This window comes from Bufo gargarizans, chromosome 3 (genome assembly GCF_014858855.1).
Source record: "Bufo gargarizans isolate SCDJY-AF-19 chromosome 3, ASM1485885v1, whole genome shotgun sequence".
Taxonomy (NCBI): domain Eukaryota; kingdom Metazoa; phylum Chordata; class Amphibia; order Anura; family Bufonidae; genus Bufo; species Bufo gargarizans.
This window is the reverse complement of record NC_058082.1, coordinates 142973235-142995297: the sequence shown is the minus strand read 5'-3', so window position 1 is coordinate 142995297 and position 22063 is coordinate 142973235.

The following is a 22063-nucleotide window of genomic DNA, read 5'->3' as shown; positions in this document are numbered from 1 at the left end:
CCCTAAGGGGTGCAGACTAGTTGGTATTGGTTGGCACGCTGGCAACCAGCTGATGTAGGAATAAGTAAATGTAGGAATAAATAAAACTGATGCAGCATAAATCTCCCTGTACTCCCTCTGCACTCTCCCTCTCCAAAATTCTTTGAGTAATTGTTTTCAGCAACACAGTCCCCAGCGCTTGAGCACTGCCATGTGCTCAGCTCACAGGACAATGGCGGAGACCAAGTGGGATAAGGGTTTTATAGGGCTGTGACATCACAAGTAGAGTTGAGCGAACACCTGGATGTTCGGGTTCGAGAAGTTCGGCCGAACATCCCGGAAATGTTCGGGTTCGGGATCCGAACCCGATCCGAACTTCGTCCCGAACCCGAACCCCATTGAAGTCAATGGGGACCCGAACTTTTCGGCACTAAAACGGCTGTAAAACAGCCCAGGAAAGGGCTAGAGGGCTGCAAAAGGCAGCAACATGTAGGTAAATCCCCTGCAAACAAATGTGGATAGGGAAATTAATTAAAATAAAAATTAAATAAATAAAAATTAACCAAAATCAATTGGAGAGAGGTTCCATAGCAGAGAATCTGGCTTCCCGTCACCCACCACTGGAACAGTCCATTCTCAGATATTTAGGCCCCGGCACCCAGGCAGAGGAGAGAGGTCCCGTAACAGACAATCTGGCTTCATGTCAGCAGAGAATCAGTCTTCATGTCATAGCAGAGAATCAGGCTTCACGTCACCCACCACTGTAATAGTCCATTTTCATAAATTTAGGCCCAGCACCCAGGCAGAGGAGAGAGGTCCCGTAACAGACAATCTGGCTTCATGTCAGCAGAGAATCAGTCTTCATATCATAGCAGAGAATCTGGCTTCCCGTTACCCACCACTGGAACAGTCCATTCTCAGATATTTAGGCCCCGGCACCCAGGCAGAGGAGAGAGGTCCCGTAACAGACAATCTGGCTTCATGTCAGCAGAGAATCAGTCTTCATATCATAGCAGAGAATCAGGCTTCACGTCAGCCACCACTGCAACAGTCCATTGTCATAAATTCAGGCCCAGCACCCAGGCAGAGGAGAGAGGTCCCGTAACAGACAATCTGGCTTCATGTCAGCAGAGAATCAGTCTGCATGTCATAGCAGAGAATGAGGCTTCACGTCACCCACCACTGCAACAGTCCATTTTCATAAATTTAGGCCCAGCACCCAGGCAGAGGAGAGAGGTCCCGTAACAGAGGATCTGGCTTCATGTCACCAGAGAATCAGTCTGCATGTCATAGCAGAGAATCAGGCTTCACGTCACCCACCACTGCAACAGTCCATTTTCATAAATTTAGGCCCAGCACCCAGGCAGAGGAGAGAGGTCCCGTAACAGAGGATCTGGCTTCATGTCACCAGAGAATCAGTCTGCATGTCATAGCAGAGAATCAGGCTTCACGTCAGCCACCACTGCAACAATCCATTGGCATATATTTAGGCCTAGCACACAGGCAGAGGAGAGAGGTCCCGTAACAGACAATCTGGCTTCATGTCAGCAGAGAATCAGTCTTCATATCATAGCAGAGAATCAGGCTTCACGTCAGCCACCAATGCAACAGTCCATTGTCAGATATTTAGGCCCAGCACCCAGGCAGAGGAGAGAGGTCCCGTAACAGAGGATCTGGCTTCATGTCACCAGAGAATCAGTCTGCATGTCATAGCAGAGAATCAGGCTTCACGTCAGCCACCACTGCAACAATCCATTGGCATATATTTAGGCCTAGCACACAGGCAGAGGAGAGAGGTCCCGTAACAGACAATCTGGCTTCATGTCAGCAGAGAATCAGTCTGCATGTCATAGCAGAGAATGAGGCTTCACGTCACCCACCACTGCAACAGTCCATTTTCATAAATTTAGGCCCAGCACCCAGGCAGAGGAGAGAGGTCCCGTAACAGAGGATCTGGCTTCATGTCAGCAGAGAATCAGTCTTCATGTCATAGCAGAGAATCAGGCTTCACGTCACCCACCACTGCAACAGTCCATTTTCATAAATTTAGGCCCAGCACCCAGGCAGAGGAGAGAGGTCCCGTAACAGAGGATCTGGCTTCATGTCACCAGAGAATCAGTCTGCATGTCATAGCAGAGAATCAGGCTTCACGTCAGCCACCACTGCAACAATCCATTGGCATATATTTAGGCCTAGCACACAGGCAGAGGAGAGAGGTCCCGTAACAGACAATCTGGCTTCATGTCAGCAGAGAATCAGTCTTCATATCATAGCAGAGAATCAGGCTTCACGTCAGCCACCAATGCAACAGTCCATTGTCAGATATTTAGGCCCAGCACCCAGGCAGAGGAGAGAGGTCCCGTAACAGAGGATCTGGCTTCATGTCAGCAGAGAATCAGTCTTCATGTCATAGCAGAGAATCAGGCTTCACGTCACCCACCACTGCAACAGTCCATTTTCATAAATTTAGGCCCAGCACCCAGGCAGAGGAGAGAGGTCCCGTAACAGAGGATCTGGCTTCATGTCACCAGAGAATCAGTCTGCATGTCATAGCAGAGAATCAGGCTTCACGTCAGCCACCACTGCAACAATCCATTGGCATATATTTAGGCCTAGCACACAGGCAGAGGAGAGAGGTCCCGTAACAGACAATCTGGCTTCATGTCAGCAGAGAATCAGTCTTCATATCATAGCAGAGAATCAGGCTTCACGTCAGCCACCAATGCAACAGTCCATTGTCAGATATTTAGGCCCAGCACCCAGGCAGAGGAGAGAGGTCCCGTAACAGAGGATCTGGCTTCATGTCAGCAGAGAATCAGTCTTCATGTCATAGCAGAGAATCAGGCTTCACGTCACCCACCACTGTAAGAGTCCATTTTCATAAATTTAGGCCCAGCACCCAGGCAGAGGAGAGAGGTCCCGTAACAGACAATCTGGCTTCATGTCAGCAGAGAATCAGTCTTCATATCATAGCAGAGAATCAGGCTTCACGTCACCCACCACTGTAACAGTCCATTTTCATAAATTTAGGCCCAGCACCCAGGCAGAGGAGAGAGGTCCCGTAACAGACAATCTGGCTTCATGTCAGGAGAGAATCAGTCTTCATGTCATAGCAGAGAATCAGGCTTCACGTCACCCACCACTGCAACAGTCCATTTTCATAAATTTAGGCCCAGCACCCAGGCAGAGGAGAGAGGTCCCGTAACAGACAATCTGGCTTCATGTCAGCAGAGAATTAGTCTGCATGTCATAGCAGAGAATCAGGCTTCACGTCAGCCACCAATGCAACAGTCCATTGTCAGATATTTAGGCCCAGCACCCAGGCAGAGGAGAGAGGTCCCGTAACAGAGGATCTGGCTTCATGTCACCAGAGAATCAGTCTGCATGTCATAGCAGAGAATCAGGCTTCACGTCACCCACCACTGCAACAGTCCATTTTCATAAATTTAGGCCCAGCACCCAGGCAGAGGAGAGAGGTCCCGTAACAGAGGATCTGGCTTCATGTCACCAGAGAATCAGTCTGCATGTCATAGCAGAGAATCAGGCTTCACGTCAGCCACCACTGCAACAATCCATTGGCATATATTTAGGCCTAGCACACAGGCAGAGGAGAGAGGTCCCGTAACAGACAATCTGGCTTCATGTCAGCAGAGAATCAGTCTTCATATCATAGCAGAGAATCAGGCTTCACGTCAGCCACCAATGCAACAGTCCATTGTCAGATATTTAGGCCCAGCACCCAGGCAGAGGAGAGAGGTCCCGTAACAGAGGATCTGGCTTCATGTCAGCAGAGAATCAGTCTTCATGTCATAGCAGAGAATCAGGCTTCACGTCACCCACCACTGTAAGAGTCCATTTTCATAAATTTAGGCCCAGCACCCAGGCAGAGGAGAGAGGTCCCGTAACAGACGATCTGGCTTCATGTCAGCAGAGAATCAGTCTGCATGTCATAGCAGAGAATGAGGCTTCACGTCACCCACCACTGCAACAGTCCATTTTCATAAATTTAGGCCCAGCACCCAGGCAGAGGAGAGAGGTCCCGTAACAGAGGATCTGGCTTCATGTCACCAGAGAATCAGTCTGCATGTCATAGCAGAGAATCAGGCTTCACGTCACCCACCACTGCAACAGTCCATTGTCATAAATTCAGGCCCAGCACCCAGGCAGAGGAGAGAGGTCCCGTAACAGACAATCTGGCTTCATGTCACCAGAGAATCAGTCTGCATGTCATAGCAGAGAATGAGGCTTCACGTCAGCCACCACTGCAACAATCCATTGGCATATATTTAGGCCTAGCACACAGGCAGAGGAGAGGTTCATTCAACTTTGGGTAGCCTTGCAATATAATGGTAAAATGAAAATAAAAATAGGATTGAATGAGGAAGTGCCCTGGAGTCCAATAATATATGGTTATGGGGAGGTAGTTAATGTCTAATCTGGACAAGGGACGGACAGGTCCTGTGGGATCCATGCCTGGTTCATTTTTATGAACGTCAGCTTGTCCACATTGGCTGTAGACAGGCGGCTGCGTTTGTCTGTAATGACGCCCCCTGCCGTGCTGAATACACGTTCAGACAAAACGCTGGCTGCCGGGCAGGCCAGCACCTCCAAGGCATAAAAGGCTAGCTCTGGCCACGTGGACAATTTAGAGACCCAGAAGTTGAATGGGGCCGAACCATCAGTCAGTACGTGGAGGGGTGTGCACACGTACTGTTCCACCATGTTAGTGAAATGTTGCCTCCTGCTAACACGTTGCGTATCAGGTGGTGGTGCAGTTAGCTGTGGCGTGTTGACAAAACTTTTCCACATCTCTGCCATGCTAACCCTGCCCTCAGAGGAGCTGGCCGTGACACAGCTGCCTTGGCGACCTCTTGCTCCTCCTCTGCCTTGGCCTTGGGCTTCCACTTGTTCCCCTGTGACATTTGGGAATGCTCTCAGTAGCGCGTCTACCAACGTGCGCTTGTACTCGCGCATCTTCCTATCACGCTCCAGTGCAGGAAGTAAGGTGGGCACATTGTCTTTGTAGCGTGGATCCAGCAGGGTGGCAACCCAGTAGTCCGCACAGGTTAAAATGTGGGCAACTCTGCTGTCGTTGCGCAGGCACTGCAGCATGTAGTCGCTCATGTGTGCCAGGCTGCCCAGGGATAAGGACAAGCTGTCCTCTGTGGGAGGCGTATCGTCATCGTCCTGCCTTTCCCCCCAGCCACGCACCAGTGATGGACCCGAGCTGCGTTGGGTGCCACCCCGCTGTGACCATGCTTCATCCTCATCCTCCTCCACCTCCTCCTCATCCTCGTCCTCCTCGTCCTCCAGTAGTGGGCCCTGGCTGGCCACATTTGTACCTGGCCTCTGCTGTTGCCAAAAACCTCCCTCTGAGTCACTTCGAAGAGACTGGCCTGAAAGTGCTAAAAATGACCCCTCTTCCTCCTCCTCCTCCTCCTCCTCCTGGGCCACCTCCTCTTCCATCATCGCCCTAAGTGTTTTCTCAAGGAGACATAGAAGTGGTATTGTAACGCTGATAACGGTGTCATCGCCACTGGCCATGTTGGTGGAGTACTCGAAACAGCGCAACAGGGCACACAGGTCTCGCATGGAGGCCCAGTCATTGGTGGTGAAGTGGTGCTGTTCTGTAGTGCGACTGACCCGTGCGTGCTGCAGCTGAAACTCCACTATGGCCTGCTGCTGCTCGCACAGTCTGTCCAGCATGTGCAAGGTGGAGTTCCACCTGGTGGGCACGTCGCATATGAGGCGGTGAGCGGGAAGGCCGAAGTTACGCTGTAGCGCAGACAGGCGAGCAGCAGCAGGATGTGAACGCCGGAAGCGCAAACAGACGGCCCGCACTTTATGCAGCAGCTCTGACATGTCGGGGTAGTTGTGAATGAACTTCTGCACCACCAAATTCAGCACATGCGCCAAGCAAGGGATGTGCGTCAAATTGGCTAGTCCCAGAGCTGCAACGAGATTTCGCCCATTATCACACACCACCAGGCCGGGCTTGAGGCTCACCGGCAGCAACCACTCGTCGGTCTGTTGTTCTATACCCCGCCACAACTCCTGTGCGGTGTGGGGCCTGTCCCCCAAACATATGAGTTTCAGAATGGCCTGCTGACGTTTACCCCGGGCTGTGCTGAAGTTGGTGGTGAAGGTGTGTGGCTGACTGGATGAGCAGGTGGAAGAAGAGGAGGAGGAAGCCGAGAAGGAGGAGGTGGCAACAGGAGGCAAAGAATGTTGCCCTGCGATCCTTGGCGGCGGAAGGACGTGCGCCAAACAGCTCTCCGCCTGGGGCCCAGCTGCCACTACATTTACCCAGTGTGCAGTTAGGGAGATATAGCGTCCCTGGCCGTGCTTACTGGTCCACGTATCTGTGGTTAGGTGGACCTTGCCACAGATGGCGTTGCGCAGTGCACACTTGATTTTATCGGATACTTGGTTGTGCAGGGAAGGCACGGCTCTCTTGGAGAAGTAGTGCCGGCTGGGAACAACATACTGTGGGACAGCAAGCGACATGAGCTGTTTGAAGCTGTCTGTGTCCACCAGCCTAAATGACAGCATTTCATAGGCCAGTAGTTTAGAAATGCTGGCATTCAGGGCCAGGGATCGAGGGTGGCTAGGTGGGAATTTACGCTTTCTATCAAATGTTTGTGAGATGGAGAGCTGAACGCTGGCGTGTGACATGGTTGAGACGCTTGGTGACGGAGGTGGTGGTGGTGGTGTTGGTGGTACATCCCCTGTTTGCTGGGCGGCAGGTGCCAACGTTCCTCCAGAGGCGGAGGAAGAGGCCGAGGCGGCAGCAGCAGAATAGGCCGAGGCGGCAGCAGCAGAAGAGGTAGCAGGGGGAGCCTGAGTGACTTCCTTGGTTTTAAGGTGTTTACTCCACTGCAGTTCATGCTTTGCATGCAGGTGCCTGGTCATGCAGGTTGTGCTCAGGTTCAGAACGTTAATGCCTCGCTTCAGGCTCTGATGGCACAGCGTGCAAACCACTCGGGTCTTGTCGTCAGCACATTGTTTGAAGAAGTGCCATGCCAGGGAACTCCTTGAAGCTGCCTTTGGGGTGCTCGGTCCCAGATGGCGGCGGTCAGTAGCAGGCGGAGTCTCTTGGCGGCGGGTGTTCTGCTTTTGCCCACTGCTCCCTCTTTTGCTACGCTGTTGGCTCGGTCTCACCACTGCCTCTTCCTCCGAACTGTGAAAGTCAGTGGCACGACCTTCATTCCATGTGGGGTCTAGGACCTCATCGTCCCCTGCATCGTCTTCCACCCAGTCTTGATCCCTGACCTCCTGTTCAGTCTGCACACTGCAGAAAGACGCAGCAGTTGGCACCTGTGTTTCGTCATCATCAGAGACATGCTGAAGTGGTATTCCCATGTCCTCATCATCAGGAAACATAAGTGGTTGTGCGTCAGTGCATTCTATGTCAATCACAGCTGGGGAAGGGCTAGGTGGATGCCCTTGGGAAACCCTGCCAGCGGAGTCTTCAAACAGCATAAGAGACTGCTGCATAACTTGAGGCTGAGACAGTTTCCCTGGTATGCATGGGGGTGATGTGACAGACTGATGGGGTTGGTTTTCAGGCGCCATCTGTGCGCTTTCTGCAGAAGACTGGGTGGGAGATAATGTGAACGTGCTGGATCCACTGTCGGCCACCCAATTGACTAATGCCTGTACCTGCTCAGGCCTTACCATCCTTAGAACGGCATTGGGCCCCACCATATATCGCTGTAAATTCTGGCGGCTACTGGGACCTGAGGTAGTTGGTACACTAGGACGTGTGGATGTGGCAGAACGGCCACGTCCTCTCCCAGCACCAGAGGGTCCACTAACACCACCACGACCATGTCCACGTCCGCGTCCCTTACTAGATGTTTTTCTCATTGTTATGGTTCACCACAACAACAAATATATTATTTGGCCCAATGTATTGTATTCAAATTCAGCGGGATATAAATTTGAGGCCTAGTATTTAGGCGCTGGGTGACCGGTATGGATTTAGTGACAGAATTAGACTTGGAAATGCACAGAAGCGTGTGTGTGAAGTTATTCTGAATGACCCTATGTGCACCTTCAATATGATCTACCCTTTTAGGGATAGATTTCAAATAGCTCTGATATAGCAGAAACGACTAAATTATGAAATTGCTAAATTGGGAATTGTATTTCAACCCAGAACAAAAAATGTGCTTTGACGGACACTAAATAACTTTCCCAGCCACAACAGGACAGCGGTAACGAGAGATTTAGCGGGATATAAATTTGAGGCCTAGTATTTAGGCGCTGGGTGACAGGTATGGGTTTAGTGACAGAATTAGATTTGGAAATGCACAGTAGCGGGTGTGTGAAGTTATTCTGAATGACCCTATGTGCACCTTGAATATTATATACCCTTTTAGGGATAGATTTCAAATAGCTCTGATATAGCAGAAACCACTAAATTATGAAATTGCTAAATTGGGAATTGTATTTCAACCCAGAACAAGAAATGTGCTTGAACGGACACTAAATAACTCGCCCAGCTACAGCACTAGGGACAGATTTAGCGGGATATAAATTTGAGGCCTAGTATTTAGGCGCTGGGTGACAGGTATGGGTTTAGTGACAGAATTAGACTTGGAAATACACAGTAGCGGGTGTGTGTGAAGTTATTCTGAATGACCCAATGTGCACCTTGAATAATATATACCCTTTTAGGGATAGATTTCAAATAGCTCTGATATAGCAGAAACCACTAAATTATGAAATTGCTAAATTGGGAATTGTATTTCAACCCAGAACAAAAAATGTGCTTTGACGGACACTAAATATCTTGCCCAGCAACAACAGTACAGCGGTAACGAGAGATTTAGCAGGATATAAATTTGAGGCCTAGTATTTAGGCGCTGGGTGACAGGTATGGGTTTAGTGACAGAATTAGACTTGAAAATACACAGTAGCGGGTGTGTGTGAAGTTATTCTGAATGACCCAATGTGCACCTTGAATATTATATACCCTTTTAGGGATAGATTTCAAATAGCTCTGATATAGCAGAAACCACTAAATTATGAAATTGCTAAATTGGGAATTGTATTTCAACCCAGAACAAAAAATGTGCTTTGACGGACACTAAATATCTTGCCCAGCAACAACAGTACAGCGGTAACGAGAGATTTAGCAGGATATAAATTTGAGGCCTAGTATTTAGGCGCTGGGTGACAGGTATGGGTTTAGTGACAGAATTAGACTTGAAAATACACAGTAGCGGGTGTGTGTGAAGTTATTCTGAATGACCCAATGTGCACCTTGAATATTATATACCCTTTTAGGGATAGATTTCAAATAGCTCTGATATAGCAGAAACCACTAAATTATGAAATTGCTAAATTGGGAATTGTACTTCAACCCAGAACAAAAAATGTGCTTTGACGGACACTAAATATCTTTCCAAGCAACAACAGTACAGCGGTAACGAGAGATTTAGCAGGATATAAATTTGAGGCCTAGTATTTAGGCGCTGGGTGACAGGTATGGGTTTAGTGACAGAATTAGACTTGGAAATACACAGTAGCGGGTGTGTGTGAAGTTATTCTGAATGACCCAATGTGCACCTTGAATATTATATACCCTTTTAGCGATAGATTTCAAATAGCTCTGATATAGCAGAAACCACTAAATTATGAAATTGCTAAATTGGGAATTGTACTTCAACCCAGAACAAAAAATGTGCTTTGACGGACACTAAATAACTTTCCCAGCTACAACAGTAACGAGAGATTTAGCGGGATATAAATTTGAGGCCTAGTATTTAGGCGCTGGGTGACAGGTATGGGTTTAGTGACAGAATTAGACTTGGAAATACACAGTAGCGGGTGTGTGTGAAGTTATTCTGAATGACCCTATGTGCACCTTCAATATGATCTACCCTTTTAGGGATAGATTTCAAATAGCTCTGATATAGCAGAAACCACTAAATTATGAAATTGCTAAATTGGGAATTGTATTTCAACCCAGAAGAAAAAATGTGCTTTGACGGACACTAAATAACTTTCCCAGCTACAACAGGACAGCGGTAACGAGAGATTTAGCAGGATATAAATTTGAGGCCTAGTATTTAGGCGCTGGGTGACAGGTATGGGTTTAGTGACAGAATTAGACTTGAAAATACACAGTAGCGGGTGTGTGTGTGAAGTTATTCTGAATGACCCAATGTGCACCTTGAATATTATATACCCTTTTAGGGATAGATTTCAAATAGCTCTGATATAGCAGAAACCACTAAATTATGAAATTGCTAAATTGGGAATTGTACTTCAACCCAGAACAAAAAATGTGCTTTGACGGACACTAAATATCTTTCCAAGCAACAACAGTACAGCGGTAACGAGAGATTTAGCAGGATATAAATTTGAGGCCTAGTATTTAGGCGCTGGGTGACAGGTATGGGTTTAGTGACAGAATTAGACTTGGAAATACACAGTAGCGGGTGTGTGTGAAGTTATTCTGAATGACCCAATGTGCACCTTGAATATTATATACCCTTTTAGGGATAGATTTCAAATAGCTCTGATATAGCAGAAACCACTAAATTATGAAATTGCTAAATTGGGAATTGTACTTCAACCCAGAACAAAAAATGTGCTTTGACGGACACTAAATAACTTTCCCAGCTACAACAGGACAGCGGTAACGAGAGATTTAGCGGGATATAAATTTGAGGCCTAGTATTTAGGCGCTGGGTGACAGGTATGGGTTTAGTGACAGAATTAGACTTGGAAATACACAGTAGCGGGTGTGTGTGAAGTTATTCTGAATGACCCTATGTGCACCTTCAATATGATCTACCCTTTTAGGGATAGATTTCAAATAGCTCTGATATAGCAGAAACCACTAAATTATGAAATTGCTAAATTGGGAATTGTATTTCAACCCAGAACAAAAAATGTGCTTTGACGGACACTAAATAACTTTCCCAGCTACAACAGGACAGCGGTAACGAGAGATTTAGCAGGATATAAATTTGAGGCCTAGTATTTAGGCGCTGGGTGACAGGTATGGGTTTAGTGACAGAATTAGACTTGAAAATACACAGTAGCGGGTGTGTGTGAAGTTATTCTGAATGACCCAATGTGCACCTTGAATATTATATACCCTTTTAGGGATAGATTTCAAATAGCTCTGATATAGCAGAAACCACTAAATTATGAAATTGCTAAATTGGGAATTGTACTTCAACCCAGAACAAAAAATGTGCTTTGACGGACACTAAATAACTTTCCCAGCTACAACAGGACAGCGGTAACGAGAGATTTAGCAGGATATAAATTTGAGGCCTAGTATTTAGGCGCTGGGTGACAGGTATGGGTTTAGTGACAGAATTAGACTTGAAAATACACAGTAGCGGGTGTGTGTGAAGTTATTCTGAATGACCCAATGTGCACCTTGAATATTATATACCCTTTTAGGGATAGATTTCAAATAGCTCTGATATAGCAGAAACCACTAAATTATGAAATTGCTAAATTGGGAATTGTACTTCAACCCAGAACAAAAAATGTGCTTTGACGGACACTAAATAACTTTCCCAGCTACAACAGGACAGCGGTAACGAGAGATTTAGCGGGATATAAATTTGAGGCCTAGTATTTAGGCGCTGGGTGACCGGTATGGATTTAGTGACAGAATTAGACTGGGATATGGCCAAAAAATAACCACACTATTGCTGGTTAAATGCACTTGGTGACGGGCGCAGCTTGCCCCTGATGTAGTATATGGCCAAAAATGAACAGACTATTGCTGGTTAAATGCACTTGGTGTCACAGCTTGACCAACCACACTACTGAGGGTTAAATGCACTTGGTGACGGGCGCAGCTTGCCCCTGATGTAGTATATGGCCAAAAAATAAACAGACTATTGCTGGTTAAATGCACTTGGTGTGACAGCTTCACCCTGATGTAGGCTTTAGCCAGAAAACAACCACACCATTGAGGGTTAAATGCACTTGGTGACAGGCGCAGCTTGCCCCTGATTTTGTATATGGCCAAAAAATGAACAGACTATTGCTGGTTAAATGCACTTGGTGTGACAGCTTCACCCTGATGTAGGCTTTAGCCAAAAAACAACCACACCATTGAGGGTTAAATGCACTTGGTGACAGGCGCAGCTTGCCCCTGATTTTGTATATGGCCAAAAAATGAACAGACTATTGCTGGTTAAATGCACTTGGTGTGACAGCTTCACCCTGATGTAGGCTTTAGCCAAAAAACAACCACACCATTGAGGGTTAAATGCACTTGGTGACAGGCGCAGCTTGCCCCTGATTTTGTATATGGCCAAAAAATGAACAGACTATTGCTGGTTAAATGCACTTGGTGTGACAGCTTCACCCTGATGTAGGCTTTAGCCAAAAAACAACCACACCATTGAGGGTTAAATGCACTTGGTGACAGGCGCAGCTTGCCCCTGATTTTGTATATGGCCAAAAAATGAACAGACTATTGCTGGTTAAATGCACTTGGTGTGACAGCTTCACCCTGATGTAGGCTTTAGCCAAAAAACAACCACACCATTGAGGGTTAAATGCACTTGGTCGCAGCTTGTGCTGGCGCACCACAAGACACAAAATGGCCGCCGATCACCCCAGAAAAATGTGACTGACAAACGGTCTGGGCAGCCTAAAAACAGTGAGCAATTGAGGATCAGCAGCTCAATGATCCACAGCTGCAGATCGATCAGTTAATCAAGTCCTTTGGAGGAGTTAATCTGCCTAATCTCGCCCTACTGTCGCAGCCGCAACCTCTCCCTACGCTAATCAGAGCAGAGTGACGGGCGGCGCTATGTGACTCCAGCTTAAATAGAGGCTGGGTCACATGGTGCTCTGGCCAATCACAGCCATGCCAATAGTAGGCATGGCTGTGATGGCCTCTTGGGGCAAGTAGTATGACGCTTGTTGATTGGCTGCTTTGCAGCCTTTCAAAAAGCGCCAAGAAAGCGTCACAAAAGCGCCAAGAAAGCGACGAACACCGAACCCGAACCCGGACTTTTACGAAAATGTCCGGGTTCGGGTCCGTGTCACGGACACCCCAAAATTCGGTACGAACCCGAACTATACAGTTCGAGTTCGCTCATCCCTAATCACAAGGTATGGCAATATGCGGATGGGCTGGCTGCATGGCATTATGGGCGATCTTATGGTACCAGGATTATCCCTGCTACGCTTAGTTTCACTTTGTAATACGTGCAGCTGCCATTTTAGGAAAACCTGATTCACTACCAAGAAGCGCAAAAAATTTGGATTGTTTTCGAATTGAAGTTATACTAATCTTTAAACCAAATTCCACTTTGAATGCTTTGCATCGCTCAACACAAAATATCAGAAATCTGCAATATTGCTACTGTTACTACTGCTAATCACACCTGTCTAATAGTATTGCATGATGTCACTTCCACACATTTCTCAAGCCATGGCCCCGTATTCCTCATCCACAGATATTGCATTTCTTTCACAGAGATTTACTGAATTAAAGTCATCTGACTTAATAAGAGAGATAAGCATCTTGTCTTATATAATATTAAAGCTGGTAATACCAGGTTTTGTGAAACCTACCTTCCTCATAATAACTGCACTCTGTAAAGTAAAAAGATTACACAAATTGTTCATTTTAATAATTGGAAAAATAAATTTCACACACCTAAACACTGCAAAAGACAATAGGCAAAGCTATTACAGGTAAGTAATGTCTTTAAAATGCTTCCCATTATTTGCCTGAACGCAGAAGGTAGATGCATTACTCATAATTGTATTGCAATAAGCTTCTAGCTTACAGAGGTTTTAGATGATGTAAATATGGGAAGATTCAAAACTAGAATACCCATACTAAATGAGGTTTTGTTTGAAAAGTGAATTACTGTTTAATAACTTAAAAATTACTTCCGCAAAAGGAAAATCCATTTTAAGGCTTTGTGATAAAATGCACAGACAGACATGTTAGAATGAATAGTACATTTAAAGAGGTTACATGTTTTTTTTTTACTTCTTTACATTTCAACTTCAGGTTGCTCCCTGCTCCCCGCAGCTCTGTTCTAGCTTCCTGGCTCCCTTCACTGATTGTCCAGTCCCCGTTTGTAAAATTCTGGGTGGACAAGGTCACGTGCGCTAATGGCTGGCCTCAGTGGTGAAGTGTCCCCCAGCTGCACATGAACCAGCAGTGACACCACTGAAGCCAGTCATTGGCTACAGTAGTGCACAGGACCCCATCTGGGAGTAAGTTTACAGAAAAGGACTGAAAGACCAAAGAAAGAAGCCATAATGTAGTGGCAGGGAGCAGGTCAGTATGTTTTTTTCCACAGGTACAGCATGTTGGTGTTGAAATTTAAAAAAGTAAAAAAAATAGTTGGATAATAACATTAAGGATACTGTTGAATGTTTTGAGCAATAAGGAAACCACTATTGTTGATCCAGGGGTTATGAAGAATCTATAGCAAAGAACAAGATCTACTTAGAGTTCTGAAAGAGCCAAAAAATTACTCAAGGTGAAACTTTATTTGTAGTACTAATGGACTGCCAAGCAGTGTTCCGTGACCGCTCAGCTTCTGAACTGTGTTGCTAGGTTAAAACATTTGGGGCCTGGGCCCCTGATGTTTGTCCCAGGCCCCGAATGTCCTGCCTGCCTGCTAGATACAACTGTATTGCCATACACAGGACAGCAATACAATTGAATCTAATGTGGTGGAAGAGCTGAAGGACCTGTGGTGACATCACAGGTCATGTGACCAGTAAAACAGTCAGTGGTTGAGAAGGACCTGCGATGATGTCACCATCATGGGACCAGTGCAGGAGAGGGCGGCAGTGAAGAGGGGAAGAACCTGAGGTGATGTCTGCTACATCAGGAGAGGTAAGTGAAAGGAGAGGCAAAGCAATGCTGGGAGTTGTGGTTATTTAACTGTGACTGTATGATAGAGCTGAAGGGAGGGATGTTATTTAAATGGAACTGTGTGTTGGAGGTGGCTGGGGAGGGGGTCATATTATTTACATGGGACTGTATGTTGATAGTGGCTGTAGGAGGGAGTGATGTTATTTACATAGGACTGTATGTTGGAGGCGGCTGTGGTGGGGGATTATGTTATTTACATGGGACTGTATGTCAGAGGGGGCTGGGGGAGGGAGTGATGTTATTTACCTGGGACTGTATGTTGATGGAGGCTGTGGGAGGAAGTGATGTTATTTACATGGGACTGAATTTTACAGGGTCTGAGGGAGGGGGTGATGTTATTTACATAGGACTGAATGTTCAGGGGCGATGTTATTTACATGGGACTGTATGTTTAAGGTGGCTGGTGAGAGGAAATAATGTTATTTACATGGGACTGAATGTTGAGGGGGTGATGTTTACATGGGAATGCATGTTAGAGGCCTCTGGGGAGGGGGTGATATTATTTACTCTTGGGACTGTATGTTGAAGGCGGCTGGGGAGGAGGTGATGTTACTTACACAGGACTGTATTTTGGAGGGGGCTGTAGATAGAGAGGGATGTTATTTACATGAGACTCTATATTGGAGCGGGCTGGAGAGATGGTGTGATGTTATTTACATGGGACTGTATGGCGGAGGGAGGGAAATAGTGTTATTTATATAGGACTGTATGTTGGAGGGGGTGAAGGGAGGGAAGTGATGTTATTTACATAGGACTGTATTTTGGAGGGGGCAGGAGAGATGGTGTGATGTTATTTACATGGGACTGTATGGTGGAGGCGGGAATATAACAGGGGGCATTGCAAATCCAGGGGACATTATAGGCGTTCTTATTGCTACTGAGCGCTCTATAGGAGAGACTTATAGATCCACCTTATTTCTACTAAGAGTACTATGGGGGGCCTTATTATTACAGAGGGGTCTGAAGAAAGCTTTATTACCACTGGGGGAACAATAGGGGGGCCTTATTTGTACTGGGGGCAATGTGAGGGTATTACCAATACTGGAGGGCTCTTCTACTAATGGGGGCACTCTTGTGGAGCATTACCAAGGTTGGGGGCACTGTAGGGGGCAGTATTACTATGGGGCACACATTTTTCTTCAGGATAGTATCTGGGGGTATTGGGGGGCACAGCGAGCAGCAGTATAACACTGTTGGGACTCCAGGTTGGGAGATGATGATAGAAATTTGAGGAACCTAAGATTTCCGTGTGTCACAGTTTGCAGAGACGAGGCGGCTGAGAGAAGTTCTACGGAGCGAATGGAGAAGATGATGACAGAGAAGATCTACATCAGAGGAGATGTCACCTGGGAGGCACTGGATGTGAGAGGTACACGCTGCTGTATAGCAAGTACAGCAAAATGCGGTGTGTGGGGGGAGGGGGGATGACTTAGAGAACTGGGCCATATTAATTGGGGCTTGGGCCCCGGATCTTTTGAGACGCTAGCAACACCCCTGCATCTCGGTCAGAAGACAGCCCGCTCAGCTGTACAGTGGTCCTTGCAGGAGGATTGCCTCTTCTGAGCTCTCTGCTGCAGCAGTACATTATGATGCTTTACAGTACGGAGGGCAGTGCCCTGCTCCTCCTGCATAGACCACTGGCACCAATTAGAATTTCCAGGAGGGAGGAGAAACAGAGCTAAGAAGAGACAGTCCTCCTTCATTTATGATTATTCACCTCAGACCAACCACTCTCTGCACTGCAGCCTGCCCGGAAGCACTGACTAGGAGAGAGGATCCCTGTTTCTGTGCTTCAAGTCAACCATCATCCTCATTTTCTGAAGATACCATCTACTACAGTATCTGTATTCAGAGAGTTATTACTGTATTATCTGTGGTGCTACATAGAACTATAGGTTAAACTATTATGGCATATCCACAGGAGTCCGATTGATGCAGTTACCACCATGGGTTTTAATTTCCCATATAAGTAAATACAGAGAGCCACCTCTCAATATACTGCAGTAGCCAAATTAAGCTCTCTTCTCAACATTGAGTCTGTATCTATCTTCATTTTATGACATATCCACAGAAAATTTAGAGATGGGAATATCCCTTTAAATGATGGTCGCACGGTATTGCAAGTTTACCCTGTGGATGTGCATGAGAATTGCCCCGTTATTTCCAGATTGCCATACGTCCGCGATATATCATCTAGCTACTAATGTTGATCGAGCACCAAAGTGCTCAGGTGCTCGAATAGAACACCTCAGGATGCTCAGGTGCTCTACTGAGCACCCAAGTACAATTGAAGTCAATGGAAGAACCCGAGCATTAAACCAGGCACCCCCTGCTCTGAAGATGGAGGGTGTCTGGTTCACATGAAAAGGTCAGAAATTGATGGAGACACCACTGAAATGGTTCAGGAACAGCATGGGGAGGATGTCTGGATGCATCTTGGACTCCCAGGTCACTGCTGGGAACGATGTTGTCAGACTGACATGTTTACAGACTGACAATAATACACACAAAACTAAAGATAAAATCGATTTTAGAGGAAAAATTGACAAGAAACATTCTTTCCTGTATATTTACTAGTATATAAAGTGCAAGTGCTGCCAAAAATTTCAAGGAAGAGGCACTCTGATACAGCCTATATATCACAAAAAGGATGGCCTCATTCCGATTGTGGTACAATTGTTCAGGTAGTGGGACTCCTACACTCTTAAAGCCTATGCACCAAGTGAAAGAGCTGCCAAAAATTACAAGGAATCGGCACTCCAATACACCCTTTATTACACATAAAAGAGGGCATCATACTCAGCCTTGAATAATTATGATTGATGGCCCGCTGGTGACTTTCAAAAACATTAGGAGCAAGGACCTGCTGGTGACCCTTTAAAACATTAGGGGTGAGGGCCTGCTGCTGATCTGACAATCTAAAACATTAGAGGTGAGTTGAGTTGACTCTCTAAAACATTAGGGGCGAAGTGCCTGCTGCTGATCTGACCAACGAAAAAATTATGGTTGAGGGCCTACTGCTCATCTGACCATGGAAAACATTATGGTTGAGGGCCTGCTGCTGATCTGACCATGGAAAAAAATTAAGGTTGAGGGCCTGCTGCTGAGCTGACCATCAAAAAAATTATGGTTGAGGGCCTGCTGCTGAGCTGACCATAGAAAAAATTATGGTTGTGGGCCTGCTGCTGAGCTGACCTTCTAAAACAAGCAAGGGCAGCCTAATAAGCATGTTGATATGATGGAGGAGGAGGAAGACGAGAAAAGGAAGATTGAACCATATAACCTTTTTTGTGGTGGAAGGGGTGCATGGGAATACAGTGTATTCAATACACCATAAAAGCCACAATTAAAGTGCCTTCACGTTTAGCCTCTTTCCTTTGGTGGAGTAGAGAAGTCAGGAACAATCCAGGACTTGTTAATTTTTATAAGAGTCAACCTATCAGAATTTTCAGTTGACAGTCGGATGCACTTATCAGTTATTATGTCCCCAGCAGCACTAAATACCCGCTCTGACAAAACGCTGGGGGCTGGGCAGGCCAGCACCTCCAAGGCTTAGAGCGCCAGTTCTGGGCAATGACCCAATAGTTGTAAGGCACGGAGGGATCATTGAGGACGCTGAAACTGTCTGATACGTACTCCTTCACCATCTTCCAAAACTTTTCTCTCCTTGTGAGACTAGGCCGCGCATCAGGGTGGTGGGGTGTCACAGAACTGTCCCAGACCTTGGAGAGTGTTGCCTTGCCTCTGTTGGAACTGCTGTGTGTTCCCCTTGTCTACCCTCCTTGGTTGCCCAAGGAACTACGTACTCTGCTGCCAACAATGTAATGGAATGATTGATTTGTAGCGGGGGTCGAAAAGAGGGAGCAACCAGTAATCGGTGTTGGCCAAAATGCGTATAACGCGAGGGTCATAGGAAAGGCAGCATAACAAAGTCAGCCATGTGTGCCAGAGTCCCAACAGACAAGACTTTGCTGTCCTCATCAGGAGGATGACTCTCAATCTCCTCATCCTCTTCCTCCTCTTCATCCCATCCAAGCTGAACAGATGGAATAAACCTGCTGTGGGTACTACCCTCTGTAGAGGAGGCAACCGTCTGAGAAGACAAACTGAGGGTGGTCTGGCTATCACCCTGTGTGCTGTCTTCCCCCATTTCCATCTCTTCCACAGGCAAAGTGCCCGCCTTTATTGTGAGCAGCAAGTGTTTCAGTAGACACAGAAGTGGGATGGTTATGCTGACAATAGCAGCATCGCCGCTCACCATCTGTGTTGATTCCTCAAAATTGCATAAAATCTAACAGAGGTCAGACATCCATGCCCACTCATCGCTTGTGCAGAGCGGAAGCTGACTGGAAAGGCGAAGACCATGTTGCAGCTGGTATTCCACCACTGCCCTCTGCTGCTACAAAGCCTGGCCAACATGTGGAACGTCGAGTTCCAGCGCGTGCTCACATCGCACAACAGTCGGTGAGCTGGCAATTGCAAGCGCTGCTGCAGTGTTGCCAGACCGGCTTAAGCTGTCGATGACTTGCGGAAATGGGCACACACGCAGCGCACCTTCACCAGTAGCTCAGGCATATTGGGGTAGGTTTTGAGAAACCGTTCAACCACTAAGCTGAAGATGTGGGCTAGGCATGGGATGTGTGTGATCTTGTGTGTGATCTTGCCGAGCTCCAAAGCCGCCACTAAGTTACAGCCATTATCAGACACAACCATGCCTGGTTGGAGGTTGAGTGGCGAGAGCCACAGCTCAGTCTGATCCCTTATACCCTGCCACAGCTCTACGGCGGTGTACTGTTTGTCACCTAAACATAAAAGTTTCAGTACGGCCTGTTGCCGCTTCCCAACTGCAGTGCTACACTTATGGCTGACTGGTGTTGCGAGATGAGAATTCAGAGGTGGAGGAGAAGGGGGGGTTGCAGCCATAAATGTAGGTGGTGGCGGAAATCCTGATGGAAGTAGGGCCCGCAATCCTTGGCATCAGTAGCACCTATGCCATCCCAGGATATGACTCGCTCTTGGCCTCTACAATGTTCACCCAATGTGCCATCAGGGAAATGTAGCTTCCCTGGCCACAAGCACTTGTCTATGTGTCAGTCATTAAGCGGACCTTCCTAATAACTGCTTTGGTCAGGGTACGGGTGAAGTTACGGGACACATGCTGGTGTAAGGCGGGGACGGCATACCGTCAAAAAAAATGGCGGCTGGGGTCTAATGTAGGACCGCCGCCGCCATCATGCCATCATGTGGTAAGGTAGCTATTGTTCACGCCCCTGTTCATTTTGTTACGGCACAGGTTGCAAATGACAATTCTTTTGTCATCCGCACTTTCGTCAAAAAAACGTCAGACTGTGGAACACCTACACTTTGGCAAGGGAGATTGACGCAAGGGGGTGCTCCAGGGAACAGTTCCAGGCCTGTTTGGTATGGCCCAACTTCTCTCTTTTGCCACCCCACTACCTTTTCCAGCCTGTTGCGGTGCTGCAGATCTCTCCCCCTCTGTACTGCTGTCCTAGCTCGGCTTGCCACCTTCCCAGGTTGGGTCAGTGATTTCATAATCCACCACCTCCTCTTTCACTTACTCACTCTGGTCATCCTCCTGACTTGTTGACCTAACAACAGCCTCACTTATTGGCAACTGTGTCTCATCATCATCATCAACCTCTTGAGAAACTAATTGCCGTTGGCTTATTGGAAACTATGTCTCATCATTATCACCCACCTCGTGAAACACTAATTGCCGTTCCCCACAGTCATCTTCTTGTGACTGTGGATGCTCAAGAGTTTGGTAATCAGTGCACAAGATCTCCTCGTGTCCCTCTTCAAGCGTGCTTGGCGAGAAGGCCAAATCAAGGAATGGCAAAGAAAAGAGCTCCTTGGAATATCCAAGTGTGGGATCAGTTGTTTGGCAAGACTCTCCATGGTGGGATGAAGGAGGATCAGGGTGAGGATTCTGTTGACCAGACTCTTGGCTACTGAGACTGGACTTTGTGGAAGACAGGGTGGTGCTTAACTGACTGGAAGCATTATCTGCTGCAATCCAACCGACCACCTGGTTGCACTGGTCTGCAAACTGGGACATGAAGCTAGGTATTGTGGATTAGTGTGTTTCTTGTGCTCTGGCAGCAGGCACAGTTTCACCGCGCCCAGGACCACGGCCTCTGCGTGCACCATCAGCAGCACGGCCACTTCTCCGTCCCTTACTGCTCGCCTTCTGCATATTAAATGGTATATATACTTGCAAGTGTGTCACACGTACACTAGAGCAGGTTTTGTAAGTGTATGCGCAAATAAATTAAACTAAATGTCACTGATATTTAGGATGTGCAATCGTTATACAGGAGATGTAGGGCAGGTAATGTCGCTGTCACTAGCAGCTAATAAAAATTTTTAGGGAATGTCACTGATATTTATGATGCGCAAACATTATACAGGAGATGTAGCGCAGGTAAGGTCGCTACTGTCACCAGCGGCTAATAAAAAAATTACAGGGAATATCACTCATATTTATGATGCGCAAACAGTATACAGGAGATATAGCGCAGGTACTGTCGCTGCTGTCACCAGCGGCTAATAAAAAATTACAGGGAATGTCACAGTTATTTGGGATGTAGAAAAATGTACACAGGAAATTTAGCGCAGGTAATGTAACTGTCCGCAGCATCCACCGTCTACAGAAAAAATCCACTGGATGTCACAGATATTTTTAGGATGCGCAAACGTTATACAGGAGATGTAGCGCAGGTAATGTCACTGTCCGCAGTGGACACCGTCTACGGAAAAAGTACAGTGGATGTCACAGATATTTTTAGGCTGCGCACATGTTACACAGGAGATGTAGCGCAGATAATGTCGATGTCTGCAGCGGCCAAAAAAATGCAAGCTATTTAATGCAGGTTGCACTAAAAAAATATATATTGCTGCCAGATACAATAATAGTCCTTTAAAGGACTTTTGGGTCTCTAACACCAACCCTGCCTAACAAAAAAATAAAATTCTATTCCCTACACTATCTGTCCCTTCTACAGCACAGCTCTCCCTGACTAAGACTGGCCGAACCACGTGTCATCGAGTGCTTTATAGCTCCCGATAAAGTGTTTCGGCCAGCCAATCACTGTAATGCCATTAACCAACATAGATACAGCATAACAGTGAGTGGAAGCACTTACCTGAACGTTTATTGGCTGT